Source organism: Cavia porcellus, unplaced genomic scaffold (assembly GCF_034190915.1).
Source record: "Cavia porcellus strain 051 isolate PalLab524CR breed Dunkin Hartley unplaced genomic scaffold, mCavPor4.1 scaffold_4, whole genome shotgun sequence".
Taxonomy (NCBI): domain Eukaryota; kingdom Metazoa; phylum Chordata; class Mammalia; order Rodentia; family Caviidae; genus Cavia; species Cavia porcellus.
In genome coordinates, this window is record NW_026947487.1 from 110,480,756 (window position 1) to 110,506,449 (window position 25,694).

Below are 25,694 nucleotides of genomic sequence, written 5' to 3' on the forward strand. Positions count from 1 at the left end.
GCAGAATGCATTCCAAGACTCTTAATGGATTCATGAAACCAAAGACACAGTAGTACTAAACTCTATATTTACTGTTTATTCCTATTCATTCATGCAAACCAGTGATAATGTTTAATTTAAAAATTAGGCACATAAGAGTAGTGTTAATAATACAGGACAATTGTAACAATACATACTGTGATGTTATATGAATGTATGTGTTTTTTCTCCAAATGTCTTAGGGTACTATATTCACTTTTGCTCTTTTGATGATATGACATAACACATGAAATACTTTGCTGCTTCTCCTTGGCATAGTAGAATTGCCAGCACCATTGGTCTTGTGCTTTTGAGCCATTATGAAATAAAATACAAGCACTATACTACCTTGACAATTGATCTGATGACCCACAAAGTGACAAACAGATACATAACACATAGAGCATGGTTACATTGTACTGAGGGATAATTTACACCCTGAACAGTTAAATGGACAACAGAATGAGATCTTATACTATTTATAATACTCTGTGATTTAAGACTATGAATTATTTATTTCTGGAATTTTCCATTTAATAGTTTTTGACCATGGTTGACCACTGGTAACATAGTAACCAAAAGATAAGGATGCCATGGTAGTGATGCCAGATTTTGCCTTCACAGTTTATCTTTTAATTTTTCAAGGGATCAGCCAAAAAGTCTGTGTTTTTAAACGCTGCCTAGGTCATTCTAATGAATATCCAGAGTTTGAGAACCACAGTCTTCCCTTCAGTTTCACTGATTCAATTAGCACAGGTGTCTGTGGCTTTGCCTCCCTTATTCATTCCACTGCAGTTCCTTCTAGAAGACTCTGAGGATGACTCAAAGAGACTCAGCTAAGAACCATGGTCTGATTGTTGCCTTCTCTGGTTCTAGCTCCGTCATCCTGAGTCATGCTTTGTGGCACCATGGAGGGCCTCTCTAGTAAGTTCCCTTCCCCATGACCACATCATCTTCTGCCCAGGGGTCTTTGAGGTCCCCACTACTGTGTAAAGTTTCTCTCAGATGGTCAGGATGGTTTCCTGGCCCTGGTATAAAACAGCACACAGAGATCTTTCAAAATGCTCTTTGTGTCCTTGAGGCTGGCTGCTGTTCTGATTTCACAACACCTGCCATCATCTGCCAGGCTTGTTTGAATAAGAATCTTGCATTCTGCTATAAATTTGTTCTCAGTTTTGAGTAATCTCCAGTAAACTCTTCTCATCTCATTTCTCTATATACTTCCTCCTATTTTATGAACCTACCCATTCTCTTATTTTCCAATCTTGAGAGGAAATCTATGTCTCTGAAACACAGAAGTAACATCCTACACAGATCATATACTTTCACGCAATACTGGATGTTTAAAACTGCTCACATGCAAGATTTGTCAGTTCTTGCAAATAAAACCCAACTGAATTCTTCTCAATAAAGGAATAATTAATAAATTTACAATCTTACATGTTATGAAACATTAACACTAAAAGGATGTGCAACTGTTTGTACCAATGTGGAAAATCTGTGTTCTTAATGAGACCGAGTGATAGGATATAACTTTATATAGTAATATTACTATAATAGTCAGTTTTCAATTGCAAGGACTAAACACCCAAATACCACCAACTTAAAGGAGTAGAAGTTTGCTCTGCTTCACAGTTTCAGCATGGACGGCTGGTCCCATTGCTGTGGACCTGAGGTGGGGCAGAGCATCACGGTGGGAAAGTGTGGGGGAGGAAAGCTACCTGATTCATGGCATGGCAGCCAGAACACAGCACACAGGGGCAGAGGGCCAGAGAGGAAGATGCCAGGGAGTCGACACAGTGCCCCGCGTTATGCCCCCATGACCCACCCAGACAAACCCTGACGCGTCCCTTACCAATTTCCTAGGTGCCTCTCAAACCAGTCAGGCTGACAAGATTTACCCTCACAAGCTCCATCTTGAAATGAAAGTAAAAAATTGGTAATCTATAAGAAAAACACACAGTTGTATATGTAAATATTTCTGCATCTGCACTCATAAACACGTAAGTATATATAAACATACATAAAATTGGGTAAAAAGTAGCTAAGAGCCCTCCAAAGTGTTGATAATGATTATTGAGAAGATGTACAATTGAAAGAAGGGTAAGACAAACACTCTTTACCTTCATCACCTCCACTAGTCCTGCATTTTCACCTGTATTTATGAATAATTTTAGAAAATTTTTAATTAAGTGAAAAAACCATTACATACAGTATTAAAATCACTGCTAAATATGGAAAGATTTTCAAGGTATGGTTGGAGGTTGTCATTTCCAAATTTTCTTGTTGGACAAACCTTCCTGTAATGAATCCAATGGTGCATTCCCAGGACAGGTTCCATATACCCCAAAGCCTGTACAATTTAGATACCTCTCTTTAGGACAAAACTGATAACAATTAATACAAAATTACATTAGGATCAGAAATCACAATATATTAACTATTCAGAGTTGAGGCCTGGTTTCAAAGATCAATGCTCAAAACTGTTGTAATCTGGAGGTGTCCCCAATTTCACTTTCCCCCAAGGATGGCTCCACCCCACCCACATCCACCTAACGGAGAGTTTACTCAGAAGCCAAAAACCCTTCCACATAGTCTACTTTACGTGTTCTTTCCTCAGTTAGAAACTACTAATATTATGACTCAACTCAAATACTGATTTGTTGGTTAAGCACAGCACTCTGTTTCATTGGAATTCATTGCTTCTGCCTTAGTCTCACAAGACATTTTCCATGGAATTCTATCATTACACATAACATAAAACAGCACAGTAAAGCTTGGAGTTCTAATTGTACCCATGTGGACTATCTGGGGCTCAGGTGGATCTTATTGATCTCTGATCTGTGTGCATACAACAAGGGCTCAGTAAATCTTTGTGGACTTACATTAGGCTGGATAATTGCAGAATTATGTCACTGGAAGTCAGTCTTGTTAGAAATCCTGTGGAATGCCAAATGTGGCCTTTACTAAAGGTTGTATAAGAGAATCACTAAGTGGCTGTTGTATCCAAGCATCAAAACATACTCATTTTTTAAAAAAAATTAAAATCTTAATAATTACACACATAAAAATGAGCAATTACAATTTTACTTAACTCATTAGTTAAAGAGAGAATCAATAAGAGGTTAAAATTAGCTCAAAGAATTCCAAGAAGACACACACACATAGGCAATCAGGAATGCCAAATTAATTTACAAATAGATACAAAACAAGTAAATAGCCACAAAGCAACAATCAATTGTATGGTACCAGACCAAATTTATTCACAGTTTTATGGACAGTGATCATGAGCATTACTATCAGCTTTATACAGAGTTGCAAAATAGCTCAAGCCAGGGAAAGCGACAGTTAACCTGAAAGGGTAGACCAGAAAAGATCCATTTATCATTTTCGCTCATTTCAAAGTCTTTCACATTTTACTACCAGCCTCTCTCCCGTGGCCATCATAACTTCGGAGATTATTCTTGGTCACACAAGCCGCAGCTCTAGCCGCTCACTCCCTTTTCATTGCCCTTTGCCTCCCTCTCCGTGAAAATGTCAGCTTCCCAAGGAAAGAAACCAAGTTTGTCTTTGCTTTACATATTAGTTCTTCTATCAACAAATTAGTATTTTTGTCTCTATGATAATGTTTGGCTCAACCAAATCCCTTGTGACATGTGTTTTCCCTCCAGTATAGTTTTTGTGAACCACAGAAGCTAATGATGCTTCTTTTCCAAGTACATCTTTGCCTTGAAAATAAGCTCTTTGGCATCGGGGAGCAATGACAGTTTGCTGTATTGTTCATGTCACTGAGCTCAACCAGTAAAGAGCACAGAACAGCTTGGTGTGCTTGTCTAAGGTTAGACACATCAGATGACTAAATCCGTCTTTACCATTTGGTGTAAAAGACTTCATTAACACCCCTGATTATAAAATGTATTAGTTGTTTCCCACTCCTGGGTATAAAAAGACTCCTATGTATGAAGATCCAGGTAAGAAATCTTCCCTCTATTTCTACAAAAAAATGTCAACATAAAAATGGACCCAATTCTGTGGAAAAAAATAATACGGAATTTCAATAGAAACTGTTGGAAAATTTTAGTGCCCAACCAAAGGAATATAGAGTTGGAAAACTGATTCATTAATTACATGTATTGGCACGCAGCTATTTTTAAAGTCTCACTTTGAAAACTGTACTTCTAAGAGGAAAAAAGTATATGACCCGTTAAAATGAAATTTAACATAAAAGATTTATGCCTACTTAAAAATATATAATCATTGAAATAAGGCTTGACTGGTAATGATGCATATTGAAAAGGATTAGATTACAGGATATTTTCTATTTTTGATGTATCTTTTGTGTTGTTTCATCAATGACATTTTTAAAAGGGAGGAAGAACAAAGTGGTGTTCTATAAACTTTCTCCATAGCCTGTGACCTGGGTACTTATAACAGAGCAGAGTAAAAGGTTCAGTTATGTTTTGTTTTTCTAACAGACATCTGATGTCCTCCTCCTGGTGTGATTTCCATTATAGCTATTTTCAAATTGCTTGTATTGAGATTAGTTACTTAGTAAGAGTCTTCTTGTTCTCTTAGTCACTGACACAATTTTTAAGTGGCCTGAAATGTAGAATTCATCCCTGTCCTTTAAAGGCTGAGCCACTGTGACTTTGAAAATCCCCAAAGGCAATGGCATAGATTTTGTTGATAGCATCATTCATCAAGGGGTGTTGGGTTCCTATTCTGCCCTCTGAGCCTATTCATAGGACAGCACACAGGATGGCAGTGAGTGCTGTGACTTGACCCTGGATGGGTTTGGTGACAGATTATGAACCTGAAGTCATGGTCACTTGGCTTATTCATGGAAGTTGGCAGGTGCCAGGAAACAAACCCTTGGGCAGCCCTGTGTTCTTATTACAATCAGGTTAATGGGAAATGTCTCACTGATTCAATGACATTTTGTACCAAAAAAGAATATCCTAAATTTACTTCATGGTTTTTAAATGCTTAGATTCATTTCCCCACCTCCTGTCATGTTCCAGCTAAGAAGTTTAATCAAGCTTGTCTGCCTGCACCCCGTGTGCTTTGAAATCTGTCCTCCTTACTTCTTTGTGTGCATAAGTTCTCTATGAGTATCATATGCATAAAATAGGATTTGCATCTGAAGCATAGACTTTCAGAGCATTGTGTTTGCCCCTCAGAGGCAGGTAGGTGTCTCCAACAAAATTTGGATCAGAAGCTGAAACTAGCAATACCACACACTAAATGAGGGGATAGATTTATTACTAACATGACCGATTCGCTCTGGATGGCTGGAGATGCTTACAAGCAAGTATGAGCAGAGAAAAAGGACAGACAGTATTTATAACTGTTGCATCACATGATTGGGGTTCAGGCTCCTGTGACTGGGCCAGGCTTTGCATAGTTTGAGCTCTGTTGGAGCTAAAGGAGGGAAATCTTGGGTGTACTCGACATCTCCCCAGATGTGGGGCAAAAGAGGAAGGTGGAGTGATAGAAATGAGGAGCTGGCAGCAATGAACCAGCCTTATAATAAGTGGAAATTTCAAATACGCTTCCATTTCCTGTGCCCTCTAAATAGTGTTGGCCTCTTCCCTAAAATTATGAAATTCAATTTATGATAAGGAGTGGAGTCACAAGTAAAACCTATTACTCCATGGGACAAGATTATTGGAGACAGATGAAGGGATGTAGGCCTGGGGAGTGTGAGTGCAGGACCATGTTCAGAAGGAGAATCAGGAAGCAGTGAGGGAGATGAGAACAAGCAAACAGGTCCCCAAAGCATCAGGAGAAAGAGCGCATGCCCTGCCTGAAAATCCTCCAAGAGCTCAGACATGGCTATGCTGTCAGAAGGGTCTGAAAAATGAGCATAGACATATCCACCCAGAGTAAGTCCGAAACAGCCTTCTGTACAACACCCAAAAAGAAAAGTGTTCTACTGAAGATTTTAGATAAGAAAACAAGAAGATTGTACATGCACTTTACATAAACTGCCTTGAAGCCAATTGAGGAAAGAATAAAATGTAAACCAGACCAGAAGTAAGGATGTTCATGAAAGGATTTTATGCTGATGTCTTTGCATGAAGGAAAAAAAAAACATATTATGTACATTTGTTAGTAGCGGCTTAATTGAAAGGGCAGCACAAGTGCACACTCATTAGTGCAAATAGTATAAAAGGATATACAAGGAAAAGTAGGTCACCTCCTGAATCCAAAGTCCAAAATCCCCTCTCTAGAGGCAGTAACTATTGTAGCTTCTGGCATGTTGTTCCATAAATACCAATTGCTTTGTTATGAGCATAGCAACTGGCTCCCCACCTAATCTTTCAGAAGTATTTACCTATTAGAAAGCCTACTTTCCATTTCCAATAGACACAGAGCCAGAAGTGCCCCTAAAAGTAAATTAACAGCCAAGGAATAGATCAAAGTACCCAGTGACTCTTAGACCTAGTTGAATCACTTTTTAACAACTTGAATGATTTATTATGTTCTTATCAATTACACCTCCCGTGAGGCTTCAGTTCCTTCCATCAGGCCTTTGGCTCCAGGTGGCCGTCTGTGTCCCTGCCGAGCTTTGCAGATGGTCTTACCTTGGCACCAGCCAGCAGCAGCTCTGCCTAAGTGGGAATAACCTAGGACTGCACGAGTGACACCTCAGTCAGTCTGTCTCCTCCTTACTTGAGGTCAGAATAGTTGCCAGGAGAGAAAATGCCTCGGCAATGCTTTCATTTCATTTTTTTCTATCTCAGTAACAAAAGATTCAAGGAAATAAATCATCAACACAAAACATTTCAATCCTGAAATAGTTTCTTGAGTTGCCATTCTGAAATGCCTTTAAATATGAGATGCTTGGAGAAAACATAACATCTTTAAAATAACTGTTCTGATTATCAGACATACTGATCTTCATTGTAGACAAGAGGAAAAGCCCCTGGAAAGTGAAAAAATCATTAAAACAATCAGTATGCCACATTCCAAAGGTGGCCACTGTTAATGTCTCCCGGGCTATGACCGTGTATACACACTCTATTTTTTCCTCAGAACTTTGTGGGATATTTTTTTCCAACGTAATAAATTTTCTTCAAACTCAAACCAAAAGAGGGTAACTGATTAAAGTGAGCTCTTTGTGTCTTTGTCCCCAAGCAGGGAGCCAGCTGTTTCAGCAGGTGTGGGAATGAAGTAGAGTCCCACGCAGCAGGTGTTCAATAATCTTTTGCTTGTACCTTCCGTGTCCTCCGGCGGTGCTGTGAGCAACAGAAACTTCTGGAAACCCACTCTGTGGAAGGGGGAGATTAAGCAAGAATGATTTACACCTGTGAGGAAGATTGTTTCCTTTCAGACTCTCTTTAAATTGTGGTGAAGATGGATTTGCTTGGGACCGCTGTTGGTTCAGCTTTAACTAGGAAGATTATCTGTGCCTGTTTAACGCCAAGCTGGCTCCTGTTTCTCCACCATTGAGACTGGGTAGATCATCCCACCAACCCCCAGAGGGTTCAGATGCAAAAGGAGGAAGGCACACAGAGCTTGATACAGTTGGAAATCTTCCCGTTTTATATTCAGCATTACGCTTTTATATTCAATAAATTAAAGTGCTCTTTTTTTTTTTTTTTTGTCTTTTTCCTTTTTATTGGTACCAGGGATCGAACTCACGACAGCCTGCTTGCAAGGCACGTGCTTATGCCGCTGAGCTAAATCCCCAGCCCCAGTTAAAGCACTCTTTAAAAAGTAGTTTCTGATGGAATGTCGATGAACTGGGTATTTACCACTATACTATCGAGTGTCAAATGTTGTTCTAATATACTTGGGGCTATGGAAGACTTCTAAAGTACGAGTCAACAGAGGAAATTTAAGCTGTGGGGTATGTTAGTGGCTAATCTCGGACACATGTGCCTCAATGGGCTGTTTGCTACCTTTGAAAGCTCTAAGGTGTTTGCCATCACGGACATAGCACCATACTTTTAAACAAGTTATTTCCTTATGCTTACATAAAATCAGAGTGCTTTGTTTGGCATCAGTAGACACTGACATGTCGGTACTTTTTTGAAAAGTGGCATTGATATTATTGAACATAAGGCAAAATCAGATGTATATGCTACTAAGAATCGAAAGTAGGAAAAGCGACTCTGCTAAAGTTCTTAGTAAGATGAGTAACAAATTTTCAAAATCTAAAAATAAGCATTATGCATAATGTTCAAATCAACCATATCTTTGATAATCTAATTGTCTAGGTTTTATTTTACATATTATAGGGCATACTTCAAAAAAGTTGAATTTACCACTCTTTTTGACAAGTTTGACTGGTGTTAAGAAATTTTTACTGATAATGTATTATCCTAGAAACATAAATTAACTTTTAATATTGGTTTTGTATCCTCTAATTTTCCATCTTGCATCAAGTTATCTCAGGATAGCAATAAGATAAATGTAACAATCTCAGAGTCTGAGAAGAAAATTATAGACCCTGGGAATAACTTTGGACATTCTACTCCCACAACAGAAAATCCAAATAAGGCTCTTAAAAACAATTTAGAGATAAAAGTCAGATTGTTGTGCCTTATCCCCTAACCAGATAAACTGACAAAGTTGAGAAGTCTCCCTAACCAGACAAAATACTACACAGTTTTCTAAAGAAAATTCTTTAACCAATGGGCCACTGACTTCAGCCCTTCATGTCCTGTCTGCATTCCATCAAAGCCTATGACTCAGTAAAGAAAGTGCACAGTTGAAGTTGAATAGATTTGCCTTCTTATTGGCTGTCTCAAAAAACTGACTCATATTAGAATTCAGGTACTATAATTCCTTTTCTTCAACCTGACTCCTGTTCATTTATGCTTTTCTTAATCCTGTGTGTCTTCAGTTGTATCTTCCAAATAATGTAGATACATTTTTAGAAAAAGTAACCCAGAAACATTTAAAATATAAACATGGTTTTAAAACTTCACAAAGAAGAAAAATGTATGTGATAAGGGTAACTTACAGCCTGGATCTCTGGCTCCTTAGGCCCTCTGCCCATCGTGCACACACTGAGATCACATTTGCACATCCTGCTGGAAACCCTCCCATATGCACACACACACACATGTGCTTATCTATGACAAACCTTGTTTCCTCACACAGAGGATGACAGTATACATACTGTTGGTGTTTTTAACTTATGCACATAGCACAATTTTTATAAATAAGGTTATATTCCCTTGTTATCAAAGGCACCCCAGGTCACTACTTAAGTTTAGCAAAGCCACTTTCACCTAAAAAAAATCATAAACATGTCACCAGTGTCTTCTATGTATCCCAACGTTGGGAGAGAAAGAACCACTAAGGAGACAGATGCAGCCCTCTGCCGTGGATCTGCCCTGCCCTGGTAAATACCAATTGGTTCCAAAACGCTCATGAACCCACTGATTAGTATTAGACTCTAGGCTACAATTTTTGCCTATATGCACAAATACCATTTGAGACTTGCTCAAAAGTTTTGTCATATTCGGTTTTTGTCATTGCGATAGCATTTCCTAACATAGTTTCTCCAATCATTTGTCCTGAAAAACTAGGTGTAACACATTTGCAAATATACATAATCCACTAAAGCCTCTCATAAAAGAAAACCAAAACTGTTCATTAATATTTAACTAAGAATATATTTTAAAATACATTAAGCATATGTGGCTGGCTATAGATTCCTATAAGTTTGATTAATCCATATCACAATTACCATCACCAGGGAATATCTCCCTATGGAAAATATCCTTAAATAGCATTTGCCTATATATAGACCTTGTGCCCTAGGCAAAAAGTGAAATAAAATCCACCTGACTTAATCCTCTCTATTCCTTCTAAATACAATACTCACAAGCCAACAATTAAATTCTCCGTAAGCTTCGATTGTAGCTATTATAAGTCAAGCATCTTAGGAGATGAAAATGATAGAAACTTAGTTGAAACTAAAAGGGCCATAACTTAAGGTACAGGAGGCATCAAAGTCCATTAACATGACTAATGTCTTAGGCTACTCTTGTCTGCTGTAACAGATCATCTCTGTGAAACTGAGCGATTTCTAGAAAACAGAAATGCACGTGATTCACAGCTCAGGGGGATGGAAAGTCCAAAATAATGAGGCCAGCATCTGGTGAAGGCCTTCATACTGGGTCACCCCGTGGCAGAAGGTAGGAGGCAAAATCCCACTTTTATAACAAAGCTGCTGTTCTGAAAACTGTAGTCCATGTGAGGATCCTGATTCATGAAGTTGGGGGGCCACAGTCAAACTGTAGCAGCTACTTTAGAATAAGAACCGAACCACATCTGGGATCTGGCCCTGCTGTCATTCATCTTTCAGACATGATTTCCCTTTTGAGTTAGTAAATTCACCTCCAGGATCTCTTGATGCCTTGGGATGAAAGTCAGAACACCAGGAAACCTGAACTTAGGCTGCTTCCTCAGGTATCTTGAGTTCTTAAACCACATTTTGTATCGAGTCTCCCATCTCTTCAGAGTTAAGAAGAACAAAAACCACCTTCCTGACTTGTGCCTTCCTTCATACAGAGTGGTTTGGACAGTCAGTCTCTACCTAATGGCTATGTCACAGGCAGCCACAGAGTAAAAATTATGATAAAGTCTAAAAGCTATAAACAATAGTAGCATGTTATCACGGCCCACGGATTTTGATTTTTCTCCAGGGGGCTTCCAAACTGCTTCCAGCTCAAGGACACATCATGCTATTGCAAAGCTTGTCATAGAGCAGTCACTCCTGTGACACAAGGCGGCTCAGAGACCAGATGGATTTCTCTTACCCTGCATCCGTCCTCTCGCGATGCTTTCACCTCCGCTCTGTGTACAGATCTAGCTTTCCTGGTGAGAATCATTGACACAAAACACAATCAGCACATGCAGTGGACCGCGGTGCTCTGCAGTGCTGCAGGAATTTTCCAGCAGCTGTCACGTGTTGTCCCTTTTCCTGAACTTCTACTTTTAGTTCTTCATGCAGGCAGATCTCTCGAGTGAGCCTCTGCTCACGCATCTGCACTTCTCAGGAAGCAAACAACTCACTCAAAATAATTGCACCAGACATTTCCCAAACCCACACTTAACTGCTGAAGTACGAATACTAGGGCTATTGAGATATATCAATGCTTAGCCTAAAAACAACCCCATATGCATCACCTGCCTTAAGGAAAATATAATTAAGTCACAGATACTATAAGTACTATAAGTAGCTTATCATAGATGAAATACACGTTCTGTTATTGACGAAGCTGTGAGATTTTATTTATAAAACATAGTGGTCAGAAAAACAAGTGAATCTTAAGTTGTTGAGGTATCTGTTGTTGTAGGTAAATTCTCATTTTTTGGAAATCACTGTATTTCCGAATTTGTGAGGATACTGATTTTGAAGACAGAATCATTACCGTGTATTGAAACTGTGCTCCCTGGCTCAGCCCTGTGATAGCATGTCTCCTGGATGCATCTGAAACAGTGCTACTGCAGGAAACAAATGCTATCATTGTTATCACATGTGCATATTAAGCTTATTTGTTTGATCACAAATAAACACAGGTTATCACTGCATCTTTAATGTCTATTCTAAATGCTACCATCATTTGACACTTCATAACATGGGCCTCTGAATGAAATGTAATACAGTTATACCTTGGTTCATGAACACTTCTGTTTGCAAATGATTCTGTTCTCAGACAAAAGCATTAGACAAGACTTTGCTCCTGTTCACAAACTCTACACAGGGTGACAAACACCACCACAGTCATCTTCCTCACACAAACACCAAAGCAACCATCTGGCCTAAAGTCATAAAAGAATTATGTTTGTGAAGTAAGGTGCTACTGTATACGTTACATGTGTATAGTCACCTTTGATAACTTAGGTCATTCATAGCTTTTCCTTTGCTCAATTCATATCACTTCCTTTTCCTCCAAATAGTAACTATATAACTTCAAATATTCAGAAACTTCTGTTTCTTAAATTTTCAAGACTTTTACCCATTTATAACTTCATCAACCAACAGTAGCACAGTGGGTGTAACTTTACATCTATTGGCTGCCTCCCACGGCTTCTTTAGTACTCACAAGAGCCCTGAAAGGTAGATATGATTACTTAGAGGGAAACTGACACTTGGAGAAATTGCTTAATATGCAGAAGTATTTAGGCAGCAAGTGAGATCTAATCCTACTGTAGACAAGACTTTTTTTATGTGAAAAGCAATGAAAATATAGCCATAGCCTTTTACTCTATCATAAGAGTACAAGAATCACAGGGAAAAGTGTGCTATCTCTGGTTCTGTCTGTAATAGTACCAGAGGAGGAAGATGATTGGCCAATGAAGGATGTGCTCACCCTAGACCAAGCATCAACCATGGGGGCCACGTTCATGTAATGTTATTATTAGTAGAGTGCTATGAGGAACCTACCTTGCTGTAGACAGAAAACTCATTGAAAATTCCACTCTGTGGAATGGCTGGGAGAGGTGAAGTCCCCCATGGCGAGACCAGTGTGCTTTGAGTGGACATGACAGTGATGCATTTAATGAATACATACGCAAACACACATCCCCCATAAAGCACGGCTTCAGATTCCTTTGCCTCGCCTCCCATTGAGAAGAGGTACGCTGGACTTCAATCTTTTCCTGCTCTTGTTTTGCCAATAGAATATGGTGGGAGTGGGGCTGCCCATCTTCCAGTCTGCAGAATGAAGAGATTGGCTGCCATTTGGTTTGGGGACTTAGACTTGGAAACCAACCACAGTGGTACAGGGAAGTTTGTGAATTAGCCCATGCAAAAAAGGTTCAAGGCCCTGGTCCTGTCTCCATTCTTGCCCAACATTCATAATCAAATAACCTTCATTCTTGCCCAACATTCATAATGAAATAAACTCATGTGGGGGAGTCATCCTGTGAATCTCTCCCCCCATCTCAGTCATGATGTCTCAGTTGATGCTGTGTTGATGCTGCATGGATCAGAGGCAAACCTCCCTTACTGAGCCCTACCCAGTTTGACGGTTTGTGAGCTTATTATTATTATTAATAATAAACATTGGGGCCCACCTGCTATACCAAAATAACTAGAACAGTCAGAAAATTTTTCTTCTTTCCTTTGATTTGAACACATAAACTTTCCTCAGGACTTTTTCCTAACCCCCTAAGCACTGACCACATTGTAGTTGTGCTATAAATATTTATGAAATAATTGAATTGCAGCTCTTAAATGAATAAATGGTACAAAGGACTTATGAAACTTTCAGAAGTGGGTCTTAGGTTAAGCTAGAAATAAACGATTTTTCGTATCCAAGTTGAATGCTTTATCTATCAGGATCCTCAAAATAGTCTCTTTATATTACGCAAAATCAAATTCTTCTTTTTTTTCTCGTGGAGTCAGATGAAAGCTGGAGATGAATGCTTTCTGAGATTTAAAAATAAGCATGCTAGAATGCTTGGAGGGATTGGCTGTAATTACTAACAGAAGTTAACTTGAGAGAGTAGACCATAGAACTAGATGAAGCAAATTGATTTTTAACTTCTGTAACATTTGTGACAATGAATAGACATTCATCTTATACTTTTAAATGACATTAAATTAGGTCCAATAAGGAAATTCTCAAAATATGTCTTGATTATAAGATTATGAAGGGTTTACACTGACATTGATTACCTAAATCATATAGAGAGAGCAAAAACATATTCTCCTTTAATTTCTGAACAATTTAGCTTCAAATTTTTGTCCGCTGAGATCTCAAATTTCACATAATAGAAAAATTCATTGCACATTATCTAGATGTGTCATGCAAAATCAACCATAATGTTCCCAGCTTCAAATTTACATGTAAAGAGGAGAATTGCACATCTGGACCCCACCCTGCCATGCACCAGGAAACCACTGTGGAAAAGCTTTGGGACACAGCACCCGGAAGGATATTGCAAATAGCTCACTGATGAGCCTCTTTACACTCAAAGCCATCCTCTTGTTACCACCCTGCATTTCCAGGAAAGAGGTTTGCAGGCTGGGGTTGCTCAGCGCTGCCTAGTTAAATGGGAAGACCGTAAAAAGTCCATTTGCGTCTACTCTGGGCTGGAGCAGTGCTGGTGAACACTAAATCTTTGACACTCTGAGATTTTCTACTTCTATAAAAGCTAGGAAATTAGTTAATATGGTGCTTTAGCATCGCTTCAGTTATAAGAGAACATTTTCTCTGGGCATAAAATTTAAGGGTTCTGACACTTTGCTTCCTGAATTCTATGTCTATTACTGGGCTCAATGCTTTTCAGCCTAAATTACAAGTTATCAAGGAGTTTTATTCATTTATTTATATATCTAATCTATAGCTAAAAGCAGGTACTATTTGACAGACATGCTACCAACCACTGGGAAAAAATCAGAAAGTTGGAAATAAGAAATTGTCCGTATTCTTCACGAAAATGAACAAAAAGATGATTTTCTATCTGGCATAAGCTGCATTAGCTGCCTTTCCAGCTATCATCTCTTCCCACTTCAGTCACATTAAGAGAATTTAAGGATGTTCACGATAGCAGTGCGCTAATCTACAGAGAATGATTCATGATTGGCCTATGCTACTTATGACTTTTTACTTCCCTTTACCAGACACACACATCCCCAGACTACTGCAGCTAGTGGTGGTAACATAAGACTCTGATGTCAGGAGACAGAAAGGGAAGTCAAGTAGGAAGGAAGGTCCCCACTGCTCCTGATCCCTCTTTCCTTGTTAGAGTGGAGCTCTGGAGCTGTGGAAGTGGCTTTATGGCTTTGTTGTAGCCAGAAAGCAGTAAGTATTGAAATGGCAAAATTTTATGACACCCCAGCAATAAGGGAGCCTGTTAACATTGAGCACTCAGCCCATATTTTACATTTTAAGCCACTCCCATCTGGACCCCTGTAACTTGAAGTTCACTGCATCCTAAAATTCCTGACAAACTGCCCTACTAACTTATTTCTGAGCAATTTAGAGGAAGTTTTTCTATATTCCTTAATGTTGATATTTTAGTATTTTTCAATATACATGGACACTGTTGTGCACTTCTATTGAGTATTTTTTGATCTGCAAGAAAAGAAAATACCTTAGGGTTTTAAAAAAGTTTCTTGCTGCTTTTATGAACCCTATTTTTTTTTTTTTTGGCTTTGCAGAGTTGGCACATGGCATACCATATGCCATATCTCAGCATGGATCTCTGAGATGATCTTACTTGGAATTTATTAGGCTTTTTGGATTTGCAGATTTATATTTTTCATCAGAGTTGAAGAATTGTCAGCCATTGTTTCTGCAAATATTCTTCTGTTCGCCTCTCTTTCTCTCCTCTCTTACTACGACCTCTATTGTGTGTATATTTTAGTACCTTAATGATTCCCTACAGATATCTGAATTTCTTTTTTTAATCTTCATTCTTCTTTACTTGTGTTTCTCATTTAAGATAATCTCAAGTGATCTATTTTCAGGTTCACTGATTTTTTTGCCTGTTCAAATCAGCTCTTGATTTATTCTCATGAATTATTCTATTTTAGTTACCATAAATTTCAACTCCAAAATTTCTGTCTGGTTCCATGCTATGCTGTCTGCCTCCTCAATTCCATTTTCGATTTGGTAGAATACCATTCTCTTACTTTCCTCTAGTTATTTAGATATGATTTGCTTTAGCTCTGTGAACATGTTTATAATTCTTGATTTAAAATATTTAACTGTTCTATCCAGAGCTCTTCAAGGACATTGGTTGCTTTTTTTATTACCTCTGTATGGGTCACCCTCTCCTGTTTCTTCATATGTCCCATAATTAGTTTTTTATTGAGAATCACACACTTTATGCAATATCATGTGCCATTTCTGGAAATTACGCCCCTGCTTCCCTGTGTTTTGCTGTGTTTCTGTTTGTTTTTTTAATGAATTCCATGATCACACTGTTTTTGTCATATGAAGTTTCTGCTCAGTTAGTTTAGTAGCCAACTAATGACTAGATAAAGATTTTGTTGCATGCCTTCAACCAGTAAGTCTCATTACCTATTCCTTATTTGGAAAAAAACTCGAAATACGCCAAGTGTCTAATGATAGTTTCTAAGCTTAGAGTAGATCTGTAATATTATGAAGTACATATTTGGCCTCCATCCCTGTTTCCTGGTGTATAATTCCAGAACATTTAGAATCTCTGAAGTGGCAAATATTTCTGTAGTAATGAGCTGACTGGTGACTAGAAGCCTCTAGTTAGCTTCTGGTCTGGTGACCAGAAAGACCAAGGCGGGATAAGGCAGACGACCCTTCCAGTCTCTGGGAAGGACACAGCAAGTGAAAGCTAAACTGATCATCAGTGGGAAATGATTAATCAGTCTTTCCAGTGAATGTAGCCTCTGTAAAAACCCAAAAAGACAAGTTGGAGAACCTTGTAGATCACAGAGGCCTTGGGGATTCCTGGAAGGCGGTGTCCCTGAAGCCTTCACGGAGCTCCGTGCCCTTCTACGTGCCACGTCTCCCTGTGCATTTCTTCCGCATGGTACAGTATTCATCGGTGTCCTTTGTAATATCCTTATAAGCAACCAGTAGATATGTGTGCTTTTCTGAGTTCTGTAAGCCACTCTAGTAAATTAATCAAAGCAAAAGAAACCCTGATATATAACCAATCAGTTAAAAACACTAGTAAAACCTCCTGGAACTTACAATTGGCATCCAAATGGGGATGATCTTTTCGGACTTAGCTCTTATTTTTGTAGAATCAACATGGTCTTCAGGTAGACAGTACCAGAATTGATGTGATTTATCAGACAAGGGCTGGTGTCCGCCAGAGAACTGAGTGCTAGTTTGGTATATGGAGAAAATACCCCTCATACCCAATGCCCAAATCATGTGTGAAAATACAGGGAAGAAACCAAGTATTTTTTTTTCTCCAAGAAGGTTTACTTTTAAAAAGAACACAACCCATCTTTTCAAAATCATATTCTGAAGTCTTTAAATATACTATAAACTAAAAGAGGTAGGATGTAAACACTCTATCTCCTAATCTCAGTTGTATAAAATATATAGCACGTGAAAAAGACTAGAAAACATTTAATAGTCATCATCTCTGACGAGTGAAAACACAGCTTCTCTTTTTCATGCTCTTCTGCATTTTGAACATTAACTCCTACTGGAACATATTGAATATTTTTCCAATCTGAAAAAAAGTATCTATGGATGATTTCTAAAGAGTTTCTCTCCTGGATTCCTACTATTATCTCTAGTGCGTTTTCCTACAACCCCACGCCTGATCTTCTGCAGGAAGACCTAAGCAGGTCCCTCATTATTGCACCTGTCTTACCCTGTGCACATTATTCTTTCCTAAGTGTCACTTTCCCAACTTCAAATCCCCAGGCACATTCATTGTAACCCATTTTGATTTCCTATTAACTTCATTTGAAACCCTGTATTGTTCTCACCATCTTGTTTTGACTGATTTTATTCTATTTTGTTTTGCTTGATAGTATCAAGTTTGAGAGTATAGGCAACAACTATGAAGACAATAAGATTCAGTATGATGCCCATTCTGGTTTGACTATTATCTTCTTTTGAAGTCTTGTAATGTCTACAATGTTTTGGCTTTATTGGTTTTGTTCTTTACTGTTTTGCTTAATTTTATTATAACTGATGATATAGGCAATTATTTTTAAGATAGCAAGAGATATTATGGTGACCATTGCTGATCACCTTGTATTCTGTTTTTACATCATGTACTATGTCCATTCTTTTGATTTGACTGACTCTGTTTTGTTTTATCACATTTGGTTTTATTCTATTAAAAAAAGTAATAAGAACTGTGGGAGTAATAAAATCCAAAATGTGTAATTGTCATTGTAAAAAAAAGAGGAAAAGAAAGTGCTCTAAAGGATATAACTGCATGTATATCTAAGTGTATAAAATAGATAATCACATTACTGAGTTTTTGCTGGATCACTGAACAGAACCGTTTGCAGTCTCACTGTTTGAATGTCCACTTTGTATGCTTTAATTTTGTAAGTTGAACAACTATTTCTAAGATGACCTCAGTAATCTATTAATTAATGATTTCCTACTGTTTATTTTTTTTTTTTGAAATTCTGTATTACTTGTACCTGTTTTCTGTTTTTTCTTTTTCTCCTTAGATAAAATTTTTAAGAAAGTTTACAAGAATAGATTTTATTACATGTGATGGTATGAAAAGCTACTTGGAAGAAAATGAGACATTATGGTAGCCATTGCTGATTTCCTACCATCTAGGTGTAAAGAGCAGTAATGCTTTTATTCTTTGTTTTGATTGGGTTTAGTTTGTTTTGTAGTACTTAATTTCAATATGTGTGAAGGTTTGGACAACTATTTTGAAGGAAACAGGAAACACTATTGTAACCACTGTTGATTTTCCTATTGTCTGATTTTAAAAGCCTGTAATGCTTTCATTTTTTCTTTTGATTGGTTTTATACTACTTTGTCTTGTTTGAATTCATTCTGTGTGAAGATATGGACAACTATTTCAAAGAAAAGAGACATTATGGTAGCCACCATCGATTTGCTGTTGTCTTGTTTTCAAATCTTGTGTTGCTTGCATCGTTTTGTTCCAGTCTGCTTTGTTCTGTTTTTCTCTATTGTCTTGAAAAGAAAAAAAGAAAAGAACCTTTGACCACAGTTGTGTCCAGAAGGAAAGAGAAGTGTGAAGGTGTGGAGCACAGCAGGCAAACTGTGCTTTAACCTCAGAGTGCACCAGTGTCACCCCAGGGCTGGTGCAACTCATTGCCTGAGCCTTCTGCAAGGTTTCCTGATAGGCCAGGGTGTGCTCAAGAGTCTGCATTGCTCAGAGGTCCTGATGCCCCTGAAACTACCCTTCTGGGAACCACACTGGCGACGATTGTTCTAGGTGCTATGGACTGAAAGGTTTGTCATCCCAGAATTCCTGCATTGAAACCCTTTCCCCAATGTGACAGTACTAACAAGTGAGACTATGGGAGGTGACGTGGTCAGGAATGTGGAGCCCTCAGGAATGGATCAGTGGCAGAAGAGACCACAGTTTTCCCTGCTACCATGTGTGGACACACACTGGAAGCCACCTTTTATAAACCTGAAAGTGAGTACTCAGCAGATGCCAAATCTGCCCTGTGACTCCGTATATTGCCCTTCCCAGAAAAATAATTCACTGCCTTTAAAATCTACTGTGTGGTATTTTGTTGTGGCTTCCCAAATGAAAACATCAAACCAGACCTTGGCACAGATGCTAACCGGCCCCAGTTGCAGCTGACCACCAACCTGCGTCCAGAGTAGGTTGTTTCTCCAGATTGCTGCTCATCTGTGTTCTTGGGTGATTTGCACCTTCTCACACTCAAATTTTATCCCAGTTTCTAGGGACATCTTATTTTTCTATGAAACACAAGGTAAAATGACAATATCTAGTTTTCGATACAACTATCTTATATTCCCTTAATTACAAAATCCTCTCATCTACTTTCTCAGATACCGAAATTAGGGGTCCCTGCAGACATTCCAACAGTATGAAGTCGTCCCGTAGCTGAGTGTGCTGTCAGATCGAGTTCCCCCAGGGCATACTTAAATCTGGGGGGAAAAACATTTCAGCTACTGAGAGTTGTTGATCTACCATGCACATCGTGCATATTATACTTTCCTAAGTGATTTTTCATAGACAATTTCGTTTGAAATTTTGAAAGAGGTTAGTAAAAACTACTTCCTAATGTCTGTGTGTGGTCACACAAAGTGTTCTCACTGGGGCTGTGAATACTCTCAGGCTCTGTGAATGGATGCAGAGACTGTGTTCTGTGTATCAGGTGGAACACTTCATGAGTGAGGCACTAGCTGAAGAAAAGCTGGGCCTTGATATTTAACTGATCTTTATCAACCCACAAAGAAGAGCAGGACAGCCTAGTCGGCAGGGCTGTGTTTACCAACATCCTGGTCCCATATCAAGCCCTGGGCCTTGGTGCTGTTATTGCTAAGCAAAACAAGTCTTCTGACCCACAGAGTCTCACTGAGCGAATCCATGCTGTCTCACACTGCTTCAGAGAGTGCTGTGTGTCAGTCACTCAATGCTGATTACACAGCAGTCTTCAGGGTCATTAAGACATAACAAGACCACCATCGGCCTGTACCCCATTGAAGAGTCAAAATGGTGCCAGTAAAAACATTTGATATCTGAGCAGTGGGTCAGGAAGGGTGAACCTTTTAGATCTTTCAATGATAACAAAGAGCGTGCTATGGCACATGTGCCGTAGGTTTGCCACTACTGCCCTGGGTGACTGATTGTTTATGTTTGCTCAAAATTCATATGCTTAGGACCTAGGCCCCAAGGGAATAATGTTTAGAAGTGGGGTATTTTAAGGGTATGAGGGTCTGATATAAAATGTTCATGCGTTCAGAAGTGGAGGTTTTGGAAGGTGATAGGATTATGCGGGCTTTGTGCTCATCCACAGACTAATCCATTCATAAGTTCCCAACTGGATGTGTTATTGGGAGGTGGGGCCTCAGTGGAGGAGGGTGGTAACTGGGGAAAAGTACGCATTCTGGTCTGTGACCCCTTCCTCTCCCTCTGCCTCTCACCCTGATCTCTCTGCTTCTGCCACCATAAGGTGAGCAGCTTTCCTCTGCCATGTCCCTTTGCCATGATGCTTCTGCCTTGGAGCCGGCTGATCACGGACTGAAGCCTCTGAAACCATGAGCCCAAATAAATCTGTATGGGAGGTGACAATGTCATAAGGACATAGCCTTCACAAATGGTATTAGTGCACCCATAAGAACAGGCACCAGAGATACTTCTTTGCCTTCTGAGGGTAGGTCAAGAAAGCAGCCATCTGCAAACCCAGAAAGAGGCCTTTGCCTAAAACCAAACTGGCCAGCACATGAATCTCAGGCTATCTAGTCTCCAGAATGGTGAGAAATAAATTTCTAATGTTCAAGTTTCGTAGTCTGTGGTATTTTAGTTATAGTGGCCTGAACTATGGTAGTGATTCCAATGGACAGCCAGAGATGAAAAATCCGTGACCGTCTATAAAGTCTATGGCTCAGAACAAGCATTGCTGGAGCAGTCAGTCACACCAGATGGTCTGATCCAAGTGATGGTGTGACTCTCTAAGCATCGGTCTCCTCATCTGTGAAACCATGATAACACTGTGTCTGCGTCATAGAGCTGTTAGAGACAAATGGATTTAAGCAGATGCTGCACAATACTTAGAAGAATTCTGATATTATGCTATAGGATGTTAAATTATGATAACTTATTTCTCAGGAATGTCAGTCAGTGGTTTAGGGGTGCTTCTTTTTGCTAAATAATAATAGTACAAAGAGCATTAAAATTAAAAACATATCTACCATATGACCCAAGAATCAAAACTACTGGACATAAATCCAAAGGAATTGAAATCAATATTTGAAGAGACATCTGCACATCCATGATTATTACACTACTATTTATAATAATAATCACGTGGAATCAACCTAAACATCAATCAACAGATGAATGGATAAAAAAATTATGATACATATACATGGTGGAATACTATTCAGCTGTTAAAAGTGTCACTCATATCAACATGGATAAACTGGGGGACATTATGTTAAGTGGAATATGCCAGGCCCAAAAAGAACGATACCACATCATCTTACTTATTTATGATATCTAAAAGTGTTCAGCTCACAGAAGTACAGAGTCAAAGAGTGTGTACCTGATACTAAGGAGGGTTGTAGGGAAGGGAGTGTGGAGAGATCAGTCAATAGATTAAAAAATTCCTGTGTCGGTCAGCCTTCCTGATGTTGGAAAAAAAAATACTGGTATCTACAACTATAAAAGGGAGGAAAGGTTTAAATCCACTGCTAGAAGCATCCTGTCAGAAGGGCAGAGTGGGGCGACATTGGTCACTTCTTGGCAGCCAGGAAGTAGAGCACAGTACCAGCAAGATACACACCCTCCAAAGGCACCTGCAGAGACCCACCTCCTCCAACTGCTCCCCACCTCCTGCCAGCACATCCAGCCACAAGCATCAGTGGATTAATCCGCTTAGGAGTGTACCACCTCATGATCAAATCACCTCTCCAAGAGTCTCTTAAGCTAGACAGGTTGACAAATAAGATTAACTGGCATATGCAGTTAGATGGGAAAATAAATTCTGATACCCCACAGCACAGTAGAGTAAGTATAGATATCATGAATTTCAAAATACCTAAAAGACTCTCAAATATCCTCATCAGCAAGAAAATGAGAAATATTTCAAGTGTTAGATATGTAACATGCTTTGATCACTTCACAACCTGTATCTTTTTCAAAAAGTCAGTGTCCCCCATAAATATGTACAGTCATCACATGTTAATTATAATTTTAAAACAAAAGAGAGTAAACAGGTGTGATCTTTGTGGAGACAGCTGCCCCTAGAATGCAGATCTGTCCCAGAGCTCCACAAGACAATGACACCTATGGACTGCACTGTGACACCTTGGTTAGTCCATGGCTGTTCATATCTTCTATCCTCAGGAGCATCAAATTACTCTTCAGTTCCTTGAGCACTACAGACAGTTCTAGCTCTGTCTCCAATAAAGGCAGTGTTCTTGAAAAGGAAAATTATTTCTTCTTGAGCCACCCTTCAAGTAAATTGCAGTCTATTCTTTGAAAGTTTAGGAAACCCTCTAATTCCTTACTTCTCAAAGTGTGGCCCTGACCTCACCTGCCCTCCAAGAGCCCCTGGGGAGATTTCAGGTTTGAGAGGCCTGACTCTAGCTCTCCTCAGGGGCGGGACTGAAGAAGGAGGTGACTCCTTTTCTAGAGAGAGGTGAGCACATGGTGAATCCTGGGCCTGGCCCCAGGGACTGTAGTCTTTTTACCAGGAAGCTGAGTTTACTTTAGATTGTGGTGAGATTCTTCCTTTTTTTTTATTTTTTATTTTAAAGAGATTAAGGCAAAGCAGGAAATAACAAAGCAGACCAGAACAGTACAATGTAAGCAACACAGAATTTCACTAGAAAACAACCCATAATTAACAGTAACTACCACAATGTCTCTTTCATTGAAATAGTTGAGTATAGGGGCTGGGGATTTAGCTCAGTGGCATAAGCACCTGCCTTGCAAGCAGGCGGTCGTGAGTTCGATCCCTGGTACCGATAAAAATGAAAAAAAAAGACAAAAAAAAAAAAAAAGAAATAGTTGAGTATAACGTCATCCATAATAGTATCAAACATAACAAAATAGTATAAAAACATTCAAGACGATGAGAGTACAGGGCATTCAGAACCAAATAACAAACAATGGCTACTATATTATCTCATTTTCCATAGAAAATTTGTTTATACTTTCACATATAATACAATCCAATAAGGTACAACATGATAGAGCCAATGGAAACAGAAGAGCAAAAGCATGGTAAGACTTCATAGTAACATGATATTATACCAGTACTGGCTATTATGATGACTTGTTTCTCTCAAATTAGCTATTTATACCATCATAGTTAATAAAATCAAACAAACAAGGACAAACCCACTACAACTAACCAATGAGATCATTATAAGGTTTCAAAACAATATAATGGGGAATCATGATTATCATAAACTATTCTTTCTAGGTCTCAGTCTCCCAGTGGCTCCATACTCATCCAAAGTCCCCATCACAGTTCTCTCCTAAGAGAAAGAGCCCTCCAGGCTTCTTGCTGAGAGTCCCAGCCTGAACTAGGTATCCTGCTGCTTCAAACATGGCGCAATGCTTTCATTCCCTCTTCAGTTACAAACTCCATAGCCCATCTGTTCTGTTCTGTAGATTTTTTCCCCCTCAGCCCTGAAGACTATATCAAGTTATAGCCAAACGGGAAAAGCATCACAGCACACACAGACATGGTGTCTGCTTATTCTCCTGGACTGCTTTTGCCTGCTGTGTAGCATTCTGCCCTGGATCTTTCATCAGGAAAAGGAGAGGCCTCTGATAAGATTAGGACAGAGTCTCAGTCCCCCAGCCAAGAAAGGAGACAGAAGAGCCAGAGCTTTTGAGACAGTAGCACTTCCAAAAAAAGAATGCTACACAGCTTAGTCATGTATTTAGAGATAGACGAGTTCTTCTCATTTAATAGTGGTGCAAAATCTAACAGTAATGTAAGGTAAAGAAGTCTGACTTGTACAGAGTGTTGCTCTCAGAAGGTCCAATACTGTAGCAAACTGCACAGTGCTGTGCAAATCTCTGAAATGTCACTTCAGACCTTTGAGTAATTCCAACTAAGCTTTATTGAGGTATAACTCCCCAAGGATAAAATTCATCCATTTTTACCATGCAATTTTTAAATAAATTTTCACAGTTATGAAATTCTGTCATCTACCCCAAAAGTACTCTCATATCCACTTTTAGCCAATCTCTGTATCTATCAGCAGGGCCATGCAAGAACTATTCTGTGGTTCTGGAGCTTTGCTTTTTCTAGATATTTCTCATGAATAGAATCATGAAATATGTAGTCTTAGCATCTCATTACTTTCACATCTGTATTGTTTTTGAAGGCCATCCTTGCTATGCAGATGTCAGTAGTTTATTTCCTTTTGATTGCAGCGTTTAACTGTATGGACGTACCACACGTTATCCATTCATTCAACAGCCAGTAAGATGTTCAAAGGGCTTAAATGTTTAGTTACCATGAAAGATGCTACTATGATTCATGCATCAACCTTTGTGCAGATATTTATCTTTTTTCTCTTGAGTAAGTTCCAGGAAGTAAAATCAACACACTAGCAATAGAAAAAAATTACCTGAAGATAATAAAGGTCATATATAAAACTCTTACAGTTAGTATCATACTCAGTGTGAAAAAACTATAAAACTTCCTTCTAAGATCAGGAATAAGACAAAGATGTTCCCTTTTACTGCTTCAACTCAACACAGTAACAGAGGTCCTTGACAGAGTGATTAGTCAGGAAAAAGATAAAAAGGCAAACGAATGAGGAAGAAAGAAGTAAAGCTTCCTCCATTCACACACATGCAGAAGACTGCAAAGACTTCACACACACACACACACACACACACACACACACACACACACACGAGCAAGGAATAGAGCAGGAAAGAGTGAGAGAGCTAAAGATAATTCAACAATTACAAGATGCAAAATCAACATGCAAAACCATCTGTGTTTATGTACACTAATAAGCTAAGAAAGAAATGTTTTTTAATTTATGATAGAATCAAAAAGAATAAAATACTTAAGAATAAACTTAACAATGGAGGTAAGAGGCATATACACTGAGAATTCCTGTGTTTTGGGAGCAGGGTTATGTTAAAAAATATGTCAGTAGCGTGTCCTGAGATGGTGCTTTCCACTTACAGGCTAAGGACAAACAAGTAAAGTCACTTTTCAAATTTACCCTGAATTCTTGATGAACTTAAATTTTCCTGGTCCTTGTAGCATTAACTAATGTTGCAAAAGTACCTGCCTTCTGCATTTTTCCACCTGAATGGTAAAGACAGGCTGGAAGATGAGGTAGAGAAAAGAACAAAAGGGGTGCTCAGGAAGGGAAATTACACGGAACCACATTGTCAGGGTGCAGTGTTTATGCAGAGGTGAGCCAGGAACTGTTTGTTTTTAGTCTGAAATACGGTGTGGGCACGTTGCTTCACATTTTAAGTAAGGGGTTTTATGCAAGAGCCAAAATTCTAAGTGTCTTCAATCACATACATAATTACTTTTCAATTATATTCAAGCAAAGCAAACAAAG

At 38.9% G+C, this 25,694-nt stretch overlaps 1 long non-coding RNA gene across 1 annotated transcript; it reads right to left on the reverse strand.

Annotated features, from left to right (window-relative positions):
* Positions 1–3,256: 3,256 nt before the first annotated feature.
* On the reverse strand, positions 3,257–10,958 carry LOC134475633 (uncharacterized). The gene is made up of 2 exons (XR_010046808.1): positions 10,800–10,958; positions 3,257–7,291 (listed from the first exon to the last, which is right to left on the reverse strand). It is a non-coding gene; the product is annotated as an uncharacterized LOC134475633 (long non-coding RNA).
* Between the last annotated feature and the right edge of the window lie 14,736 nt (positions 10,959–25,694).